This window comes from Eptesicus fuscus, chromosome 9, assembly GCF_027574615.1.
Source record: "Eptesicus fuscus isolate TK198812 chromosome 9, DD_ASM_mEF_20220401, whole genome shotgun sequence".
In the NCBI taxonomy this organism is placed as follows: Eukaryota; Metazoa; Chordata; class Mammalia; order Chiroptera; family Vespertilionidae; genus Eptesicus; species Eptesicus fuscus.
In genome coordinates, this window is record NC_072481.1 from 53963924 (window position 1) to 53987371 (window position 23448).

The following is a 23448-nucleotide window of genomic DNA, read 5'->3' on the forward strand; positions in this document are numbered from 1 at the left end:
ACAACACTCTCTCAGTCTTCCTTCTACTCTTTCTTCTCAGTTCTTTTCAATCTTCTTGACTGGTTCCTCTTCATCTTGCAGAACTTTTACTGGAATGCCTGGGCCTCAAGCATCTTTCTGTCCCTTAGCTAACCCCACTTTCTAGTGATCTTATCAAGTTCCATGCTTTAAATGCCATATGTAGACTAACAGTTCCTACATATTTATTTCTAACTCTAACCTCTTTTTTGAATTTCCGATTTGTATATCCAACTGCCCACCAGATTTCCTCATTTGCATACCTGGTAGGTATCTCATATATCACATTTCCCAACTTATAATCCTGTTTTCTTATTTCTACTCCCTACCTCCACCCTTCCTTAACTATAATGGAAATTCCAATTTTTTCATTTGTTCAAGTCAAAAGCTTCTTTGGCACCCTGCCCCACCACTCCCAGTCTCATCCAATCTATAAGCAAATCCTTTTGGTTCTACCTTCAACCTGCCTTCAGTCTAATAATTTGCCCTACAATTGAATAAGCAGCCAGAGTATTCTTTATTTTATTTTGTTTTGTTTTTTTTTAAAAATATTTTTATTAATTTCAGAGAGAAATGGGAGAGGTAGAGAGAGATAGAAACATCAATGATGAAAGAAAACCATTGATTGGCTGTCTCCTGCATGCCCCACACTGGGGATTAAACCCACAACCTGACTGGGAATTGAACTGTGACCTCCCTGTTCATAGGTTGACGCTCAACCACTGAGCCAGGCCAGCCAAACAGAGTATTTCTTATTTTAAAATTTATACCAGGTAATGTCATTCATCTGTTTTAAAAAAACCTAAAACAAATCTTATAATAGCTTCCCATTTCATCTATATATAAAAGCCTAATATGCAAAGTGTCCCCTTGGGAGTTTGACCGACTGGGAGTTTGATCGCTTGCTATGACATGCGCTGACCACCAGGGGGCAGCACAGAATGAAGGGAGGCCTCAGCCGGCAGCTGCTAGGGACCCTATTCGTGCACAAATTTCGTGCACTGGGCCTCTAGTTTAGAATAAAATACTAAGTTTTTACTATGGTCTACAAGGCCCTTCATGATGTTGCCCCTATTTCTCTGATTTCATCTCCCAATATTCTCCCCCTAGCTCACTCCATTCTAGCCAGACAGAATGCCTTAGTGTTTCTTGAATACTTCAAGGATTTTCACTTACTTATCTTTTTGAAACATTGTTACCACTTACTTCTATGCACCTTGCCCCTCACTTTATTCAAGAATCTGCTCAAATGTTGCACTATCAGAGAAACCTTAAAATAGTCTTCCCATATTCATCACTCTCTATTCTTCACCTTGCCTCATTTTTCTTCATAGTAGTCATCACTACATGGAATATTAAAATGTTTAATATCTGTCTTCCTCATTTTAAATTTCATAAGTCCATGGAATTTGTCTTTACTATTAATTTCTATAGCCTAAAAGCATGGCATATGCTTTTAGGCTATAGAACAGTACATGACACATAATAGAAGCTTTCACACACAAAAATATGTGTTGAATTTGGATCATTTGGTAAGCCCCTACTATGTAACCATTATCTTAGTCAATCCTTACAACTACGTGGAGCTAAACACTTGGGCATTGATATCAGAATGTCATGATTCTAACCTACTCTTCTACTAGTTGTATCAAGTTGGACAAGTTACTTAGCCTCTCTATACCTCACTTTCCTCATCCGTATAAGAGGAAATAATATCTATTTCATAGTATTGTTGTAAAGATTAAAAGGAATAATGTGTGAAGATTTTTGCACAATGCCTAAAAGTTGCTTAACACTAATACAAATAAGAAAACTAACAATCAGAAAAGTTAAAAACCCAAAGTCAAACAAATAAATTATAAAAATAGAGAGTAGGCTAGGCATGGAATCAAAGCTCTAATGCTGGATGATTTGCTTATTTGTGTTTGACTGGTTGTTTTTGAAACTAAATCCAGCCAAGCAGCTTCCCCCCCTCCATTCGTTCCTATATCTGAAAAGCCGACTGAAGCATTTGTTTCCACGTTTTATGAGATCCTGTTCAGGTTTCCTGTTTTCTGGAATGAGTACTATCATTTTTCTAGTTTCATTTATTCACACAACAAACACATGACTAGGAATTTATAATCTACTTGGGAACATAAGCCATGTGTGTTGATGACAAGAAAATTAGGAGAACTGAGAGAGTGCTAAGAAAATTCAGGGGTGAGAGTCATACATTTATTTCTTTGTCAGTGAGAACACCCTCTTATTCCTTCCCTCACTCCCAATCCATGTGGCCGTTTCTTTGTGAAGCCCGTGCTGTGGAAACACAAATACATTAGAATAATTAACAAACAAATATACTTTCCTCCTACGCGGTAAGGACGCTTGTTTAAGTTCCTACCATCAATTTCTCAAAACAAAAATGCGTAGGTCATCTTTGAGGGAGTCAACCAGAACACTTACTATTCATCTCATCTGGTTTGCACACTCTTCAGTGGTGCCTCTGGGTACATTACGAAAGGATCTTTAATTAAGAGCAAACATGCTTGGGTTTTACTTATCTCATGTTCAATAATCAGACGAAAGAGTTCATGAAGGGGGGTGGGGGGAGGCAGATACTATTTTTCCCCAAAACTTTTTGTCTACTTCAGCAGTTATAAAAAAAAAAAAAAAGCCACATACATTGTGTAGGATTATTTACAACCTCTGGAGAGAATGAACATGCAGCATTCGTGTGCATGGATACTGTCATGTGTTAAAAGAAACACGCTTGTGGTGGGGCTGTAACTACAGAATTCTGAGGTTGGATTTCAGGGTTTATTGGGGTAAGGGAGTGATTCATAGGGATGTTGATATTTTAGCATTTCCTATTCAACATGGGAATTGAGATTATCCTAGGAGAAATGAAGGGGAAAGCTATATGTCTTAACTTTTCTTCTTAACAAGAGTGAATTTGCAGTGATGTCAAGAATTGGACAGTCCCTTTGCCAAATTCCTGTTTTATATATGAACTTTTTTTTGTCACCTTATTCCTTTCAAAAAAGGTGTTGCCAAGAGTCATTCCTGTCCCGGCGTCCAGTGCCAGCTGCTCAGTGTGAGAGGGCTGGCTGCGAGGCACAGCTGCTCCGTGGGTGTTGGAAGAATTCCTGAGTGGAAGCCTCTGTGCCTCACACTGAATAAAACTGTCTGATATTTACCACCACTTAATCTACAGGCCCCGCCTCCTTCTCTTTATGGTAACTGCACTGGGTTATTTTTACTACATCTGGACTACAAATATTTTAAAAAATGCAACAGTTAACGGTAGGGCTGGGACAATAAGACAGAACCCTTGCCATGACTGCTTTCCCTCAAAAGCCTGGAACTTCTGATTCTTACGATTCTGTCTCTCAAAGTGAAACCCCTAGGCAAACCTCTCTAAGCCCCGGAATTAAAAAATTAGGAATTATAATGTCTACTATCAAAAAAAGTTGCCAAGATTTAAAGCTATAACTTTTATATAGCATGTAGCACATGCAGCACAAGGGACATAAACAATAAATGTTAATAGGAATGGAAATCGAGGGCAGAGGTTTGTAGGCTAACCTGATTTCTATCCTGCTCTATCACGTATAACTGTGTGAACTTGGCCAATTTAATTTCTGCTTGATTGGAATGATTACCTATCTCTTATATGTGTGATAATACAGCTAAAGTGCTTACCATGGTGCCTGACACATTGTAAATGCTCTATACCTTAGCTATTATTATTAATTCATTACTTCTTGAATGCTTGTATAAATAAAACATTCTAGCATACTTTCAGGAAAATCTTCTGTGGATAAGTTCATTTATTTTCCTAGAAGAATGAAGGTTGACATGAAACTCTATATAAGTAGGAAGGATCTCCGAATTAGATCATTTTAAGATCTCTTAGTCTGGACACATACATCCCAGCAAGTATGTATAGAAGACATACCTGATCCAAGTCCTATTAAGAAGCCCATTCGTTCTCTGAGCTTTCAGCTGTCTTCCCCTAAAACGGGCAAGACAGCCAACGGAAAGGAAGCTCTTATTTGGGTCTCTTTGGGCTCTTGCCCTCAGCTAGTCCAAGCTCCTGAACCAGTTCCTTTGGCTCCTTGCTCAGCATATCTCTGTACCCAACTTTCATGAACTCATGCCTCCTTCTGCTGTAGCTACGTTTTTGGTTTTTAATTCTCCTAGAATCCAGAGTCATTTTATCTTATGGACATGCTTGTTTTCCTATCTCCAGTTAACTCTTAATAAAAAGATACAGACACACAAAAACTATCATTCAATGCAAGTACACAAAGACACACCCACCAATGCATGCAGTCAAAGCAATTGGAGAGAATTCACTGGAGATGCAGATAGAATTACAAACCTTCCTGCACCAAAGGGGTTTTATGGTTGTTCCTGTGTTCAGTGAAGGATATGATATAATGAAAAAAAAGTCTACCTCATGAAGAGATTGCTGCATGAAAATCAATTCAAACATATTGTCCTGGGTTAGAGCACCAGCCCACAGACCGAAGGATTTCAAGTTCAATCCCTGGCCCTGGAAAAGGCACAAGTGGGAGGTAACCAATGGATGTGTCTCTCTCATTTCAATGTTTCTCTCTCTCTCTCTCTCTCTCTCTCTCTCTCTCTCTCTCTCTCTCTCTCTCTCCACCCCCACCTCCCTCACTTCCACACTCTCTAAAAAAAAAAGGTCAATGGAAAAAATATCCTTGGGTGAGGACTAAAAATAATAATAATTTAAAAATATGTAAATCTTAAATTTTTTGAAAGAAATTTAATTCACTCATTCACTTTTTCAACAAATGTGTGGAAAAATAAGAATAATGGCTAACATTTATTGAGAATTTTCTATGTGTCAGATATTCTAAGTACTGAAAAATTATAATCATAATAGGAAGTTGATGATCACAAGATCTCCACCTTACTAAGTAAACTGAAGTTAAATAATTTCTCCAAAGCTGCATGGTTAGTAAATGAAGAAACTAGATACTTACCATGTGCAAGGCACTTTCCTGGAGGCTGAGGTTACAAAAGTAATAATATGTAGGCCCTGCCTTCACAAAGTTTATATTCAAGTGAAAAAGACCAAAAAAAAGTAAACTGATAAAATTATTTCAAAAAAGCACTAGAAAATGAAGAAACTGCTTTTGGTAAGGTATTTATTATGGGCCAAATTATGTCCCCTCAAAAAGTCATATGCTGGAATTCAAATATTTACTAGTCACTAGTACTTCCAAAAACTAAGGCACCAGAGATACTAAGTGACTAGTCCAAGGTCACACAGTAACACAAGAGTCAGAACTTACACCTACTTCGCCTGGTACCAAAGCCAACATTCTTTCCATTATACCAGCATTTCCACCTAACCAATGTTTAAAAGGCTTTAGGAATCATAAGGCTATATCTATGCATGAGAAATTATAATCAGGGTAGAGTTCTTCATCTCTTCATATGTTTCACATGCCTGCCCCCACAGCTTCCTCTTCTTGTCCTCAATAACGATGGTGTTATATTATGGGTGTTTTTTTTTTATGTTTTCTTGAATAAAATATTTTAATTGCTTTAATCCCCCTTCACTTTAATTGGGTAGACCCATGAATTCCCTTCAAAATGGCTTGGAACTTAACTGCAGCCTTTGCAAAATGGAACCTCAACAACTACCTCCAGTGCTTGCCAGCAGGGCATGGGGACGTGGGGCGGGCAAGGGAGAGTTCCATGTAACACATGCATTCTAAGTACAAAATTACAATAATTAGAGATGGCAAAGACTGCGCAGTCTATCTCTAGGAAGGTCAATGAAAGATTATAAGAATGTTTAGTCTAGGCCTGGTCCCATTCTCCCAAGGCCACATAAAGTGAACCAACCACAGATGCCTTTTCTAGCAGACTATTGCATGATCTAATTAAATGTATTTTAGCATACTTGTACCATGTCATGACCCATAACTCAATCATATTTCACAATCACTTCTTCCCACTGAAGCATTGGAGAATCTGAAAATATGAACAAAGCACACTGATTATCTATTAGAAGTCATTCGATAAATATTATTTTTTTCCTTTTTTATTGTTTAAAGTATTACATATGTCTTCAATAAATATTCTTGAGCATCTACTATGGAGCAGTCCCTCTGTTAGCACTGTGAAGATTTTAAAAATAGTTAAGAATAAGGCTAGCCCTCAAAATGAATTTGTAAAACTAACAGAATGATGTCATCTTTACCTACACCTATAAGTTGAGGCAGAATTTATAAATTATGGAGAAAAAGTTCAGATAATAAAGGGCCAACTTTCAGATAAAGAGGAAAAATGAGCAAACATAAGAAAAACGGAAGCATTTTAAGGGGATAATTTTACAACAGTTTGCATGTCAGGCTGAAAAGCACTGGCTCTATTTTGTAAACAATACAGAGCTAGCAGAGGTGTTTAAATCAAGAAAAGTCTAACAGTGAATGCCTGTTAGACTAGGTACCAAATTTGACCTATATGTATGAGTTTATGCTTTGATCACTACAATCCAAACATTTACTACATGCTAACATGAGGAAACTGAGGTTTTAGAAAGTGTAAATAAAGAATCAGCAATGGAGACTGGTGCAGCCACTGTGGAAAACAGTATGGAGTTTCCTCAAAAAATTAAAAATGGAACTGCCATTTGACCCAGTAATCCCACTTCTAGGAATATATGCAACAGCATGGATGGAACTGGAGAGCATTATGCTAAGCGAAATAAGCCAGTCAGAGAAAGATAAATATCACATTATCTCATTTATTTGTGGAATATAAAGAACATCATAAGCTGATGAATAAAAATAGGTACGGAGACAAAGAAGCATCGAACAGACTGTCAAACTACAGCAGGAAGGCAGGGAGGGTTGCAGGGGAGGGAAGGCAAGATCAACGGAAGGACTTATATGCATGCATAACCAATGGATACAGACACTAGGGGGGTAAGGGCATGTGCTGGGGGTAGGGGAGGCCAGGGGAGATCAATGGGGTGAAAAGGAGACATATGTACTATTATTTGTAATATTTTAACCCTTTGCACTTGCTTGCTTTTTTCTCGAGCTGCTACCGATGCTAACCGTGTCGAGTACACTCGACATCCGAGTGCAAAAGGTTAAACAATAATAATAAAAAAAAGAATCAGCAATGGAATGACATGAACAGAATTACACTCCAGAAGATAAGTCTAGCAACCATCTAGGAAGAACTCTCATTTATTATCAGAAGCATGTGGAAAGCAACTTGATCAGATAGAAAGAAACCAAGTTTGGAATCAGAAAAATCCACAAGTAGAATATTTGCTTTATCATTTATTAGCAGTGTGGCATGAGGAAGTTATGCTTCCACTCTGAGTTCATCTTCTTAGATACGGGATTATTATGTTTGTTCAGTGAGGTAGCATATATAAACCAACAAATATTTATTCTAGCAATATTTATTTACATGCCTTTAATATGGCATTGTTTATGTGAAAAACTGAGATTAAAAAATCAATAAGACACTAAAATACAGTCCTATACTTAAAGAACTAACAGTCTAGTAGAGATAACAAGCATTTAAGTACATGCATATAATTATTATGTAATAAATATAACAATAGAAATAAGCAGAAGATGCAGATGGAAAATAGAGGTGGGAATGAATATGTATTTTTAAAGATGTGCAGGGTAGGGGGTTTAGGGAAAACTTCCTGCAGAAAGAGACCGCTCCCATTTCCAAATGCTCAATAGATGTTCCCACCTCCTTACATACACATTTGTAGATAATAAAGATGTGATATGCAAACGGTCATTATGCCATGAAGCAAAACGACAGACCGCATAACGACCAGATCACGGATCAGCAGGAGGGTGGGGCAGCGAGCTACAAGCGGGCAGTGGAGAGCTACAGGAGGGGGCAGGCAGCAAGCTATGAGGTGGGGCAGGGGAGGAGGGGGGCGGGAGGAGCTACTGGAGGAAGGCAGCAAGCTACCGGTGCACGGATTTGTGCACAGGGCTACTAGTTTGTAGATAAGACCCTGCAAACCTCAAGACTGCTACTTTCAATAGATTTCAGGGGGAAAAAAGAGTTGCATAAAACCATAATATCCATGTGCTTTTCTCCTCTTTATTCTCTTCTAGGACCCTGGAATTTTAAAAGTGGATAGGAACATAGAGATCCCAACCAAATCTCTAATTGCACAGGTGAGAAAGCCAAAGCCCAGGAAGCACAGAATGATCATCATCTTTGGAGCAGTGATAGCATTGCTCCTCTCTCCAAAGGCTTAGCCAGGCCTTTCTTTCACTCTAACTTTGCTGTCGTCTACATCTCATCTACTCCAAACCCCTTCTTTCCTCTGTCACTTAACCCTCCATTTCCTGATAAATCACATTAAATAACTCTGAGAGGAAATGGCAAATTGTCTATCTTCGTTAATACTGATAATAACTACTCTCTTCAGGTTATTTTCCTTTTTTTGATAGACCCTCAACAGGTTCTAGGCAGTACAGCAAATAGCACAAAGAGTAACTGATGTGACACAAACGGGCAGTGAAAAAATTTTCCATGCCATGTTCCTACATTTTTGAAGCCTGACACATGAGGAAAAGAGACTACTACTACTTTCAATTGTTTGAACTCTGAGATACCCACCTCACTGAAATCCAGGCTTCTTTGATTATCATACTGACGGGTGAAAACATATCCATGACACTTTTGGAGAATTACGATGAGCCCAAAATGTTTTTTATTTTGTATTTAAGCTTCCATTTCTCAAAATGTGAAATACTTTTCTAAAAGTCTCACAATTGTCGTTTTCTTTAAGCACTGTCTGTAATGAAAATAGGAAAAGGGTTATTTGGATTCTGCAAAAAGAACTAAGAAAACAAGGTAAATTCTATAATAATTTTAAGTGAGTTAAGGCTAAGTCAAGTGTGTGCTCTTGGCTTATTTAAATGGCTGTTTTTGTTTTCTAACTTGGCCGACACTGACTTTGGGTGTCTGCAAAGCCCAAATTTGCTAGGTATTTGTTAACTCTACCATCCACTCCATGTTATAAATATTTAGCTAAAAACATACACATAAGCCTTCTGAATTTGCATGATACATTTATTTATAGACTGTGTAGATTCATGGTTGAAAAAAAGAAAGAAAACGCACTCAAATTGGTCAACAGCTCACCCTCCAACTTTCTGTAAGAGAGGCCTGATAATTTGAACATCTACTCTTTACTTACCTCGAGAGTTATTTTACTATAACTATTTAAAATTCCTAAATGCAAGAATATACAAAGTCATATATTTCCGAAAAGGATGCAAAAGATGGGAAGATATTTTTGTTTTCCTCCTGCATGTTTGCAAATGCTCTTTCACAACTACATATGTCAAACAGTATTCAAGCATTATAATTAAGTATTCCTTGTCTATTTTATAGGAAATGATACCTGTTTACCATATCCCAATGGTTTCCAAGCACCTACCAGTTTACCATGCAGTTAATCAGATTAGTAAAAAGGAATTGGGGGGGGGGATATCTGATATTAAAATACAAGCCAACTTATTAGGGATGATGAAAGATGACTTAGAGAAAGTAAGGAATGCAAAAACGTTCTCTATCAGTACAAAGAAAAAAGAATGGATGTTTCCTCAAAACAAGGGGAATAACAGCTATACTCAGTACTGTCTAATTCACAGCTATCAGAACATTTTGGTTCTTTTTTCTATTCCCATCCCACCTCTGGAAAATGATCTATTCACAGTGGAGGATAAAGGTTACTAAATAAGACTATTATAGAAGGTATATAATTTAGTCATTATATCCTACATCTATATAATTTCTATAACTGTTTGATATAAATAATAGAAAACACTTCAGTATGTTGGCTCTGTGTGTTCCCCCATTATACTGTTTGTAAGTTACAATCATTCATTTCTAGCCTAAACTTGTCTTTGTACATGGTATTAAAAGCCATAGTCAAGTTAGATCGAATTGGGTTATACTTTATGCAAGGGTCATCTAGAAGTTTAAATATATAAAAACAACCATCCCTCAGAAGCTAACTCATATAATTATACTTCTCTAACTTCCATAACTTGTTATTGGCATGCTATTTCTTATGTTAAAATTCTTGCTAAGCATCACTTATTTAGAGACAAGAAAATCTAACAGATGTTTTGTGTTTTGCCAGTGTACTGTTTAAATTCCTATTTCTCAAAGATCTATAGCCAAAGAAGTTCAAGTGAACTATAAAAAACCTAGCAATATGAAATGTGATTTGTCACCATTACATTCCACATGGCAGGCAAGCTGACTCCATTGTGAATTTTGGAGAAAAAAAATTGAACTAATTGAGAAATAGTTCAAGTTTTAAAAGTCTACTACAAATGCATGTGTTTATCAGTAATATTGTAAATGGGGTGTTACTCACAGAAAGTGTCAAGGCAATTAGATTTTATTGGGCTGGGTTACATAACGCAAAGAGAGCTGAACCTGCAGCCAAAATAATTAAGTTTGAGTCCTCCATTGATGTGCTGTGTGACCTAACACAAGTCACTTAATTTCTCTGTATTCCAATTTCTCATCTGTGTTTTTTTTTCATTATCAAATGAATTGAATTTAAAAATAATATAAGGTAGGTGGAGAATATTTGGAAACACCATATAAATACAGATAATTACTTTTCTTATTTTCCAGGCATTTCAAGAAAAGGATTCTTGGCTTGTGTTGCAGATATTGCTGTATACATATTTACTAGTATAGACAATTTATAATTTGTTCAACTTATAGTTTGAGCTTAGAATCATATGGAGAATTGCAGAGCTTACCCTTTCCAACACAAATCTCTATAGCACAAAACATGGAGGAATATGTGTACATGGAAATCTCTACATGGCCAAACTCAAGCGAGTCTAGGAAATCTCAGTGTCGATTAGCAGACTCTCTAAAAATCTGAAGTTTCTTTATTATTGCTTCAAATATCCCATTAGTTTAGAAAAGCTGGTCATCATTGTTCTGGAAATTCTTACCCTGATTCACTCACTACTGAAAACCTTAGCTATTTCTCAGTCTATTCAAGCTGCTATAATAAAATACCACAGGCTGGGTGGCTTATAAACAACAGACATTTATTTCTCACAGTTCTGGAGGCTGGAAGTCCAAGATCAGAATGCCAGCATGGCCAGGTTCTGGTGAAAGCCTTCTCCCAGGTTGTAGACTTCTCTCTGTGTCCCACAGGGTGAATGGGCTAGGGCTCTGTGAGATCTCTTTTGTGAGAACACTATTCCAATTCATGAGGGCTTGACCCTCACAACCTACTAATAATCACTTCCCCAAAGGCCCCATCCCCTAATGCCATCACAGTGTGCATTAGAATTTCAAAATATGAATGGGGGGCATCAACATTTAGACCATAACACCTTCCAACTGTAGTCATAATAGAAAGAAAAAACTGAAAGTCAGAAATTATAAAAATTTAGCAATTTCTCCAAACAAAATACATATCTGAAGCTATTGTCTCCCCTTCTTCCTGTTTCTAATAACATGTGCTAGCCAATTTTTTAAGAAATTAGTGTCTGATTATATTTCATTATTCAACCTACCCAGCAAAGTAAACACTGCGGTGACTTTAGAAATACAATATGAAGAGAAATTAAGAAATTACAACTAGCCAGAATATCTTATTAGAAACAGAAAACATTTTGAATATTCCACAAGTAACTTTAGTGCTTTTCACTACAGAATAAGCCATAGTGATGGCCCATATTGTTATATATGTATGTAGGTATGTATGTATGTAACATTACTGGTAAATCTTCAGTGGAAACTCTATACTATATGATTAAAACCCCCAAATAAAGCAGGAAGCCCAGAGTAATGTCATAGCACTGTTATAATTCCAAGACAAAAAGAATGCTAGAAGTAAGCTAACTAGCTTTTTTTTTTTTTTTTAATATATTTTATTGATTTTTCCAGAGAGGAAGAGAGAGGGATAGAGAGTTAGAAACATCAATGAAGAGAAACATCAATCAGCTGCCTCCTGCAGGGGATGTGCCCGCAACCAAGGTACAGCCCTTGACCGGAATCGAACCTGGGACCTTCCAGTCCGCAGGCCGACGCTTATCCACTGAGCCAAACCGGTTTCGGCAACTAGCTTTTAATGCAAAACTAAAAAGAGATTACAACATCTTCTAGCATATCAACAGTCTTCTGCTTCTTTTGTACGTCTCCTAACACCTAACTGGAAATATATTACAAATGTACTAAATGGTTATTGCTATGATCTGAATGTTTGTGCCCCCACCAAATGCATATGTTGGAATCTTAATGCCCAATGTGATGGTGTTAAGATATGGGGCCTTTGGGAGGTCATGTGGGTGGAGCCCTCAAAAATGGCATTAGTGCTCTTAATAAGAGACCTGACAGAGCTCTCTACCCCTTCCACCATGCGCTAATACAATGAGAAGTATGCAGATCACAAGAGGGACCCTCATTCAACGAGGCTATCACCCAGACTTCAGACTTGCAGCCTCCAGAACAGTAAGAGATACATTTTTATTGTTCCTAAGCTCCTCAGTCTGTGATATTTGGTTATAGCAGCCCAAACAGACTAAGACAGTTCTTGATGAAATAAAGGCTACCATAAGCAAGATTTCAGGAACTGGGATTTACATATATTATAATTAATGTAATCTGGAATGACGTATGCTAATTAATCAGTGGTTTGAATAAACAGTGATGTGTATCCCAAACAGTTAATGTCATTAGTTAAATCATTAGAACATGTTAAAACTTTCCATAATAAATTGGATTTTTATTTGCCAGACACTATTAAAACCTTTATATGTATTAACTAACTTAAACCTTTTACAACCTGTGGAAGGAAGCTAATATTACCCCACTTTATAGATGAGAAAACTAGTCACAGGGCTTATAACTGTTGAAACCAGGATTCAAATCCAGATTGGCCTAACTCCACAGCTAATATTCCTAACTATTACACTATAACTTCCTCCCTTTATGGACTCCTGTCTCTGAATACCAATTATTATGGCATGAAATGCATAGAAGAAAAACACCTGCAATTGACATAATGCTGAGGGAGTAAGCTTTATTGTTCCAAAATCCATGTCCCCAGGGTTCAAAGGCTGGTGGAACAACCAAAGGAAAAATCTCTGGCTAAATCTGGCTAAATGAGGCAAACCCTGAAGCACCTGGCAGGGCGGGCAAGCCAGAAAATGTTGATCCAATAACCTGCCTGTCTATAGCAGCTAATCTTCCAGCAAGATGAGCTGACTGCAACTCTGATGCGAGGCAGCTGTGCAAGGTTGCTTCTGCGTAGCCAGATTGCTATTATCGTCCTTTTATGGTGGAACGCTGTAAACTACCCTATGCTCTAAGGTCAACAGCAGTTTCCACAGGCCTTTCTAGTCACTGCCAGGCCAATTGACAGGGGACACATGGCTAAGAGAGCAAACTAAGCAACTTGAGCATAAGCTTAAGAGCTGGAGTGTGTTGCCTGCAAGAATGCATACCCATCAAACTTCCAAAACAGATGTGCAAGCACACAGCCAGACTACAAGGTTTGCTTTCCTCTGCTTCGCATGTTGGCCAGGCTGAAGAATATGCTTGCCAACAACAAACCAACTACCACAGCTGGACTGTCCAGCAACTTCAATCTGAAGAAATAGTTCAGAACATTTCCTTCACTCCATGGTCCTTTTCCATTAGTTATTTAAGAGCTTTTTAAACTAAACCCCAATAAATTCCTTAAATAAATTTTTATTAATATCTTTATCCATGGTAAACTGAAAGTGACCTTAAAATCTCTTTAAAATAAATGTTAATTTTTCATTCAAGTGAAAGGAAAAATAAGATAATTAATAGGAGAAAAAATCAATTTGGAATGCCACTCTTTAAAATATTAAATGCTACATGACATCTATATGCACTCACTAATGAAGAAAATATGTTTGTTTGTATGTTTAAATAATAGCAATGGATGCATCCTAGATAATAAAAGCCTAGGTGGTGTCACGCCCTCATGCGACACCCTCACATGATGCCCTTGTGCGATGTCATCACAAGATGGCTGCGTGCACAGGGGAGGTGGGGCCTGGTGGCCGCTCTGCATGGTGAGGCTTGGGGGTCCATGGCTCTGGGCAGTGCAGCGGAGGCCAGTTCCAGCATCTCTGCCACCTTGCGTGGAGGAGGCGGGTCCTGGCAGAGGAGGTGGGTCATGGCAGGGGAGGCCTGTTCGGGGTCATCGGACTGGCAAGGGAGGGCAGTTGGGGGCAATTGGGCCAGCAGGAGAGGGCAGTTGGGGGTGATTGGGCCAGTAGGGGAGGGCAGTTCAGGGCCATTGGGCCAACGGGGAAGGAGCAGTTGCGGGCGATTGGGCCAGCAGGGGAGGGCAGTTGTGGGTGATCGGGCCAGCAGGGGAGCAGTAAGGCATCAATCAGGCTGGCAGGAGAGCGGTTATGGGGGCAATCAGGCTGGCAGGCAGAAGCAGTTAGGGGCAATCAGGCAGGCAGGCAGGTGAGCGGTTAGGAGCCAGTGGTCCTGGATTGTGAGAGGGATGTCCGACTGCCGGTTTAGGCCCAATCCCACGATCGAGCCTAAACTGGCAGTTGGACATCTCCCAAGGGGTCCCAGATTGGAGAGGGTGCAGGCTGGGTTGAGGGACACCCCCACTCTTATGCACAAATTTCATGCTCCGGGCCTCTAGTATTATATAATCAGAAATACAACTTGTGTAGGTATTTTTTTTTAGTCTCTTGAGCTTGGTAAATAGGTTTCAATTTATGGTTTTTCCAAGCTATATAAATTAACTTTATTTCCTTTAAATGGATAAAAAGATATCAGATGTACATGAATATTTTTATACAGTTTATAGAGTGGTAAAAGTGCCTTTTAATAACCATTACATCAGAAAATCAAGTAAAAATATACTCACCTTAATTTTTAAGCAATTTTTAAAAATAATCCCTTTAAATTCCCAGAAAACATTTCTCATTCATTCATTTAGCATATTATCTATTATGTAAAAAGTATATACTGGTGTTTTAATTCTCTTTATCTAAAGATCATTATAATTTTCTACCCAACAGAAATACTCTAAGACTACAAATCCTTGTTACTTCTATCTTTACATGTAAATCTCAAAAATAATTTAATTACATTAAATTGATTATATTGAAATAATTATTACATTTGAGGCTATGATTCCCCTGTGTTACTAGTCAGATTAATTAACAAAGCAGCTTCAAAGATTTTTCATAGCAATACTGAAGGAAAGGTCTGCAAAGGTGAAGAAGATATATGTATATGCCAAACCATGTCTTCAGCAGGAGAATCCTTTGAGAGTAAATAAGTCTGCTTCCACATTCCAGATTTTCTTATTTCCTCATATCTCTGTGAGGTAGAGATCAGCAGAATGCAGTTATTGCACATATCACTGCAATGACACTTCTTGGATTTGAATACCAGCTTTGCTACTTGCTAGCTGGGCGACCTTGGACAAGTTGCTTGAACTTTCCAAGTTGAGTTTCCTCTTCTGCAAAATGGAGCTAAAAAAGTACCAACCACATAAATTTACTGTGAAAATTACTGAGAAGTAGTAAAAAGTCACTGCACTTATATTTAATTATTATCTCTGTAAGATGACCCAAGAGAGTTGATGAAGGCATATTTACATTAGTGAGTAGAACAGATGGTAGGAATAGCATTTAGGTTTAATGTTGTTTCTAATGATAAACAGAAATTGCACTTGAATAATGTCATTCAAAATAAAATTCTCCTTTCATAATAAGGCAATCATTAAAGACTCCAACAACATTGCTGAAAAAAATTTATGTGAGGCAGGTAGGGCTAGGCATTCTCAGGAGAGTACATTTTTCCATTAGCTTTGATAAAGGTGAATAGGGAATAATGCAAAAAAAAAAAGCATTTCTGAAATGGTGAAGTAAAACTCAGAAAATCCACTCCTTTATAAAGCAATGCAAACTCTAGAAACACTTGCCAAAAACAACAATGTCAGAATTCAAAATTAACTAAAGGTTTGCAACAATCCAAGGAGAGTTTATTTAAAAAACAATAACAATGATAAAAGACAATTTAACTAACCACTAAGCCAAATGAACAGAGATTTGCTTGAGTGGCCACATATAATAAATACAGATTTTACAAAATTAATCCCAGAAAGTCACAACAAACAATCAGAAGCAACAATCAATAGCGACAATTAACCCTGGAGAAAGGAGGATCTGACTTCAAGAGTTCATATAATATTTTAAATTCCGTGTTTTGTTTGGTAGTTACAAAATAGTCATGGAGATGTAAAGTACAGCATAGGGAATATAGTCAATAATATTGTAATAACCATGTATGGCACCAGGTGCATACTAGAAATATCAGGGGGGACACTTTATAAAAATATGACTATCTAACCACTATATTGTACACCTGAAACTAATCTATATATATAAAAGGCTAATATGCAAAGTGTCCCCTCAAGAGTTTGACCAGGAGACCAGGAGTTCGATCGCTCACTATGACATGCGCTGACCACCAGGGGGCGGTGTGGAACATGGTGGGCAACTAGCAGAGGCAGCAGGGTGCTGAGGGAGTGAGGGAAGGAGGAGGCGGGGAGGTGGGGAGGCAAGGGAAAGTGTGCAGTGCTTGCGCACAGGTGGCGAGGGAAGGAGGAGGAGGGAAACCTGTTCAGCCCTGACTGCTGGCCAGGCCTAGGGACCCTACCCATGCACTTATTTCATGCACTGGGCCTCTAGTATACAATAATATTTAATGTAAATTATCATTGAAAAACAAAATTTTATAAATAATAATAATAAATAAATGTTTTTAAACAAAAAACTATGAGACATGCAAAGAATAGGAAAGCATAAACCATACACATGGCAAATAGAGCTAACAATGTAAATTATGCCTGAGGAAGTCCAGATAAAATGAGAATTGTAATCCCCAAGGCAACAACTAAGAAGCTCAATGAACTTTAATTATATAACTCAAAGAGACCCACACTTAACCAGCTCATAGTCAAAATATCAAATACCAGAAACAAAGACTATTCAAGTAGCAAGAGAAAAACAACTCATGATATTCAAGGGATCTTCACTAAAATGAACAGCTGACTTCTCAACAGTAACCATGGAGCTCAATATGAGGTAAGAAGACATATTCAAAGTGTAAAAAGAGAATAAATGCCAACCCCAAATTCTATAAATACCAAAATTATCATTCAAAGATGAAGAAGAAATTAAGACACTTCAGATTTTAAAAAACAAAAACAGATATTTTGTCATTAGCCATACAAGAAATAGTAAAGAAAGTCCTTTGGTCCAAAATAAATGGATACCAGACAGTAACTCAGATACACACAGAGAAATAAAGAGCACCAGTAAAGGTAAGTACATAGGTAAATAAAAAGACTGTAAATAGGTATTTTTGTTTGTAACGCTTTTATTCTCTTATTTAAAAGACAACAGCATAAAGCAATATATATGTGCTGATGTGCTTATGTATAAAGATATAATTTGTATGACAATAGCACAGATGAGAAGGGAATATAGCATTATTACAGCAAAGTTTTGTATATTTATATTAATAAAAGGGTAATATGTTAATTAGACCAGACATCCTTTCAGACAAAGCCACGGTGGCAGGGGCTGAGGCAGAGGTGGTTAGGGGTGATCAGGCCAGCAGGGGGGAGCAGTTAGAGGGTGATCAGGCTGGCAGTGGGGAGCAGTTAGGGGGTGATCAGGCCAGCAGGCAGAGGTGGTTAGGGGCGATCAGGCAGGCAGGCAGGAGAGCGGTTAGGAGCCAGCAGTCCCGGATTGCAAGAGGGATGTCTGACTGCCGGTTTAGGCCCAAAGGGATCAGGCCTAAACCAGCAGTCAGACATCCCCGAGGGTTCCTGGATTGGAGAGGGTGCAGGCTGGGCTGAGGGCCCACCCCCCGTGCACAAATTTCATGCGCCAGGCCTCTAGTCTATAATAATCTATAATAATAAAAGCATAATATGCTAATTAGACCAGACAACCTTCCAGATGAAGCTGGGGCTGCGAGGGAAGCTCAGGTTCTGGGTGCCTGCCAGCAGCCAAAGGGAAGCCCAGGTCCCGGGTGCCAGAGGGAAGCCGGTGCCAGTAGCCGGGGAAAGGAAGGCCTACTCTTGCCTGAATTTCGTGCATTGGGCCTCTAATTATTAAGATAAGTTGGTATTAATTTGAACTAGATTATTTCAAGATAAAATGAGAATTGTAATCCCCAAGGCAGCAATTAAGAAAATAATCCAAAATATATATATATTTATATGTGTATATATACATATACATATATACACACATATATATATATAATAAAAGAAACAAGTAAATTAAATTGGCATGCTATAAAATACCTATTTAACACAAAAGGTTGAACAAATAGAAAAAAAAAAGAGGAATAAAGAAGACAAGATATATAGAACACAAACAGAAAAATGTTAAGCATTATTAATTCCTACCTTATCATAAACATACATTAAATATAATTGAATGAAATGTTCTAATCAAAAGGCAGACATTGGCATAATTGTTTTTAGAAAATGATCCCAATATATGCTGTTTAAAAGAGATACTCTTCAAATTCATAGACATAAGTTATATGTAAATGAAATGAAAATTATTACCATGCAAACACTAACCAAAAAAGGATTAGAGTGACTAAACTAGCATCAGACAAAACATACTGTAAGATAGAAATGATTGATAGATGCAAAGCAGACATTTTATAATAATAAAAGGACCAATCAACCAAGACGACAATAATTATAAACTCATATATTCTTAACAACAAAACCTCAAAATACATGAAGCAAAAACTCACAGATTGATGAGAGAAATAGACACATCAACAATAATAGTTTAGGGACTTCAGTATCTCACTGTCAATAATGGAAGAATTAGAAGAATAGCAAAGAAATAGAAGACTTGCACAATACTATAAAACAACTAGATCTAAAAGATATCTATAGAACATGCTACTCCTCTTTAAGTAACTAGAAAAAGAAGAGCAAATTGAACCCCCAAAAAAGAAAGAAACAATAAAGATTAGAGCAAAAGAATTAATGTAGAGAACAGAAAAGTAATTTTTAAAATCAATAAAAACAAAAATTAGTTCTTTGAAAGGTCAATAAAATTGACAACTTTTAGTAGTCTAACCAAGAAAAAAAAAAAGACTCCAATTACAGAACTAAAAACTGAAAAGGGGGAACTACCAACCTAAAATGAAAAGGATTAAAAGGGAATACCAAGAAAAACTGTATACCAAAAAATTAGGTAACCTAGATAAAATGGAAAATTTCCTAGAAAAACACAAACTGCTGAAACTAACTCAAGAATAAATAGGGAGAAACCAAGATGGCGGCATAGGTAAACACCTAAACTGCTGCCTCGCACAACAACTTCAAAACTACAACTAAAAGACAAAACGGACATCATCCAGAACCACAGGAAGGTCAGCTGAGTGGAAATTCTACAACTAGAAGGAAAGAGAAAAGCACACTGAGACTCAGAGGAGCTGCAGGGGGCAGAGGTACTGAGACGCGCGTGCGTGGAGAGGACTGGCAACTGAGTGCGCAACTGGCTTTCTCAAGCGGGAGGGAGACAAAAGCTCCTGACTACACTGAACTCCAGTTCCAGGCAAGACTCTGGGGACCCAGACTCATTCAGGGAGAAACTGGACTGTCTGGCTGCGGGCGGAACTCGAGGGCGGCTTTCTCTCAGAGGTGCTTGCAGCGATTACCATGGGACACTGAGGCACAGGGGCCTCTTAGGGCAGGGCTGATGGGAAACCAATGCTGTCTTTTCTGCCCTGAGACTCCGTCCCATCCAAGCAAAGCACAGAGGCTTCTGTAAGTCTTGTCTCATAAGGGTGTATCCAGCACAGAAGTTCTCCCAGCGTAGACACAGCTGATCATCACAGCAAATTGGCCTGGAGGTCAATTCCTCCCAGTGATACCAACAACAATCTAGGCTTAACTACAACAAGACTGTGCAAACAGCCCACAAAGGGGTGCACCAAGAGTGTCCACCTCAGTTAACTGGGGAAGCTGAGCCACTGGGCCCTATAGGACAACTAGCACACAAAGCCACTCTATCAACTCAGGGAAGCAGCCAAAATGTGGAGACAAAGAAACAGATCACAAATGAAAGAAATGGAGGAAAGCAAACGACTGGATATGGAGTTCAAAACTACGGTTATAAGGTTTTTCAAGAATTTTCTAGAAAAGGCCGATAAATTTAGCGAGACCCTCAAGGATATGAAAAAGGACCAAGTAAAAATTAAGCATACACTGACTAAAATAAAAAATATTATACAGAGATCTAACAGCAGACTAGAGGATTGCAAGAATCAAGTCAAAGATTTGAGATACAAAGAAGCAAAAACACCCAACCACAAAAGAAAAAAGAAAAAAGAATCCAAAAATATGAAGATAGAGTAAGGAGCCTCTGTGACAACTTCAAGCATACCAACATCAGAATTATGGGGGTGACAGAAGAAGAGAGAGAGCAAGATACTGAAAACCTATTTGAAGAAATAATGACAGAAAACTTCCCCCCCCTGGTGAAAGAAATAGACTAACAAGTCCAGGAAGTGCAGAGAACCCCAAACAAAAGGAATCCAAAGAGGACCACACCAAGATACATCAAAATTAAAATGCCAAGAGCAAAAGACAAAGAGAGAATATTAAAAGCAGCAAGAGATAAACAGTTAGTTACCTACAAGGGAGCACCCATACGACTGTCAGCGGATTTCTCAACAGAAACTATGCAGGCCAGAAGGGAGTGGCAAGAAATAGTCAAAGTGATGAATAGCAAGAACCTACAGCCAAGATCACTCTACCCAGCAAAGCTATCATTCAGAATTGAAGGTCAGATAAAGAGCTTCACAGATAAGAAAAAGCTAATGGAGTTCATCACCACCAAACCAGTATTATATGAAACTAGTAGCCCATTTGCAAGGAAGAATCCTGCAAGCAGCCGTTGCGGCAGTGGCCGCCGCCTTTGCGGCCACCACGCCTGCACCCGCTCGCCACTGCCGCCCACCCCATTCCGCCCTGCTCTGCTCCGCCCGGGCTTCCCCTCTGGCAGCCACCTTGCTTTCCGCTTTTCCTCCCTCTTCCTTCTAAGTTGTCTTCAGTTTTCACTCCTCCCTCCCTCAGTGTATGCAAATTAACTGCCATCTTTGTTGGGTAATTTGCATACTTGCCCTGATTGGCTGGGGGCGTGGCTTTGGCTGGTGGGCGTGGCTTGGGCGTAGCGAAGGTGTGGTCAATTTGCATATTACTATTTTATTAGGTAGGATGCTGAAAGGTATTCTTTAAGAAGAGGAAGAAGAAGAAAAAGGTAAAGATAAAAATTATGAATAACAAATACATATCTATCAACAAGTGAATCTAAAAATCAAGTGAATTAAAAAAATCTGATGAACAGAATAAACTGGTGAATATAATAGAATCAGGGGCATAGAAAGGGAGTGGACTGATAATTCTCAGGGGGAAATGGGTGTGGGGGGTGTGGGAAGAGACTGGACAAAAATCGTACACCTATGGATGAGGACAGTGGGGGGCGGGTAAGGGTAGAGAGTGGGGTGGGAACTGGGTGGAGGGGAGCAATGGGGAAAAAACGAGGAACAATTGTAATAATCTGAACAATAAAGATTTATTAAATTTAAAAAAAAAGAATAAATAGAAAATCTGAGTAAACCTGTAGCAAGAGACCGAATTCATAACTTAAATATTTCCCACAAAATAAACCCCAGGCCCAGATGACTTTACTGGTAAATTCTACTAAACATTTTAAGAAAAATTAATATTAATTATTTGAAAAAATTTTCATAAAGACATAGAACCAGAGAGAACACTTTCCAAGTCATTTTATGAAGTCAATATTACTATGATACCAAAACCAGAAAAAAAGACATCACACAGAAAAAGAAAACTAAAGGCCAATATCCTTTATGAATAAAGAGGTAAAATTCCTCAACAAAACACTAACAAACCAGTTCTAGCCACATATAAAAGAATTATACACCAAGTGAGATTTATTATAGAAATGCATGTTCATTTAACACCTGAAAATCAATCAAGGTAATGTGCCATCCTCTCTAATAAAATGGTAATATGCAAATTAACCATCACTCCACTACATAAGCCACACCCACCGGCCAAGCCACGCCCACCAGCCAATCAGGGCGAGTATGCAAATTAACCCCAATCCAAGATGGCTACAGCCACAGTGAGCAAGGTTTCCCAGGTAACAGAGCAAGCCAAGCTTTCCTTAGCCATTGCAGGCCTAAGCCTCCACTCAAGCTACAAAGTTTCAATTACAGAAGGTAAACAAATTCAAACAAATGGCGGCAAAATGGAGCTTGAGAGAGCAGGCCAGGGTTGCCGGCGGCAACAGGGGAAGCAAAGCTTTCCGCACACCCTGGCCGGGCTCACCCGCTTAAGGCTACAAAGTTTCAATTGTAGAAGGTGAATTAACTGCCACAGAGATGGCTGCCGCCCCGGAGGGAGCAGCAGGCTTGGCTCCGCTCCAGGATAAAAAGTTTCAATTGTAGAAGGAAAATAAATTCCAGATACCAGGGCCTCCCCTTGGGTTGCCAGGGGGCGTGGCCGGCCTGCAAACCACCATAGGCTCCTCGTTCAGGCCGCTCCACGCCCCAAGGGAACCCCACCCTGATCCGGGACGCCCTTCAGGGCAAACCAACTGGCCCCCACCCCTGCACCAGACCTCTATCCTATCTAATAAAAGAGTAATATACAGATTGATCATCACTGCAACACACAATATAGCTGCCCCCATGTGGTCAAAGATCCTGCCCCCATGTGGACACAAGATGGCCACTACAAGATGGCCAGCAGGAGAGGGCAGTTGGGAGGCACCCGGCCTACAAGGGAGGGCAGTTGAGAGGGACCAGGCTTGCAAGGGAGGGCAGTTGGAGGTGATCAACCTTGCAGGAGAGGGCAGTTAGGGGTGACCAGGCTGGCAGAGGAGGGAAGTTGGGGGCAAACAGGCTGGCAGGGGAGCAGTTAAGCATCAACCAGGCTGGCAGCGGAGTGGTTAGGGGGTGATCAGGCTGGCAGGCAGAAGTGGTTAGGAGCAATCAGGAAGGCAGGCAGGCAAGCAGTTGGGAGCCAGCAGTCCTGGATTGTGAGAGGGATGTCCGACTGCCCCTTTAGGCCCGATCCTGGATCGGGCCTAAACGGGCAGTCAGACATCCCTCCAGGAGTCCCAGATTGGAGAGGGTACAGGCTGGGCTGAGGGACAACCCCCCGCCATGCACGAATTTCGTGCACCAGGCTTCTAGTATTAATAGAATAAAGGACAAAATTTTCATGATCATCTCAATATATGCAGGAAAAAATTTTAACAAAATCCAATT

General features: G+C 39.0%; 1 long non-coding RNA gene across 1 annotated transcript in view; it reads right to left on the minus strand.

Annotated features, from left to right (window-relative positions):
• Positions 1-2262: 2262 nt before the first annotated feature.
• The window catches only part of LOC114230739 (uncharacterized), an 84406-nt gene continuing 63220 nt past the window's right edge, over positions 2263-23448 (minus strand). The window contains exons 6-8 of the long non-coding RNA XR_003616694.2: positions 8659-8836; positions 5945-6015; positions 2263-2316 (exon numbers count right to left, since the gene is read on the minus strand). This is a non-coding gene — a long non-coding RNA (uncharacterized LOC114230739). The remainder of the gene's footprint in view (positions 2317-5944; positions 6016-8658; positions 8837-23448) is intronic.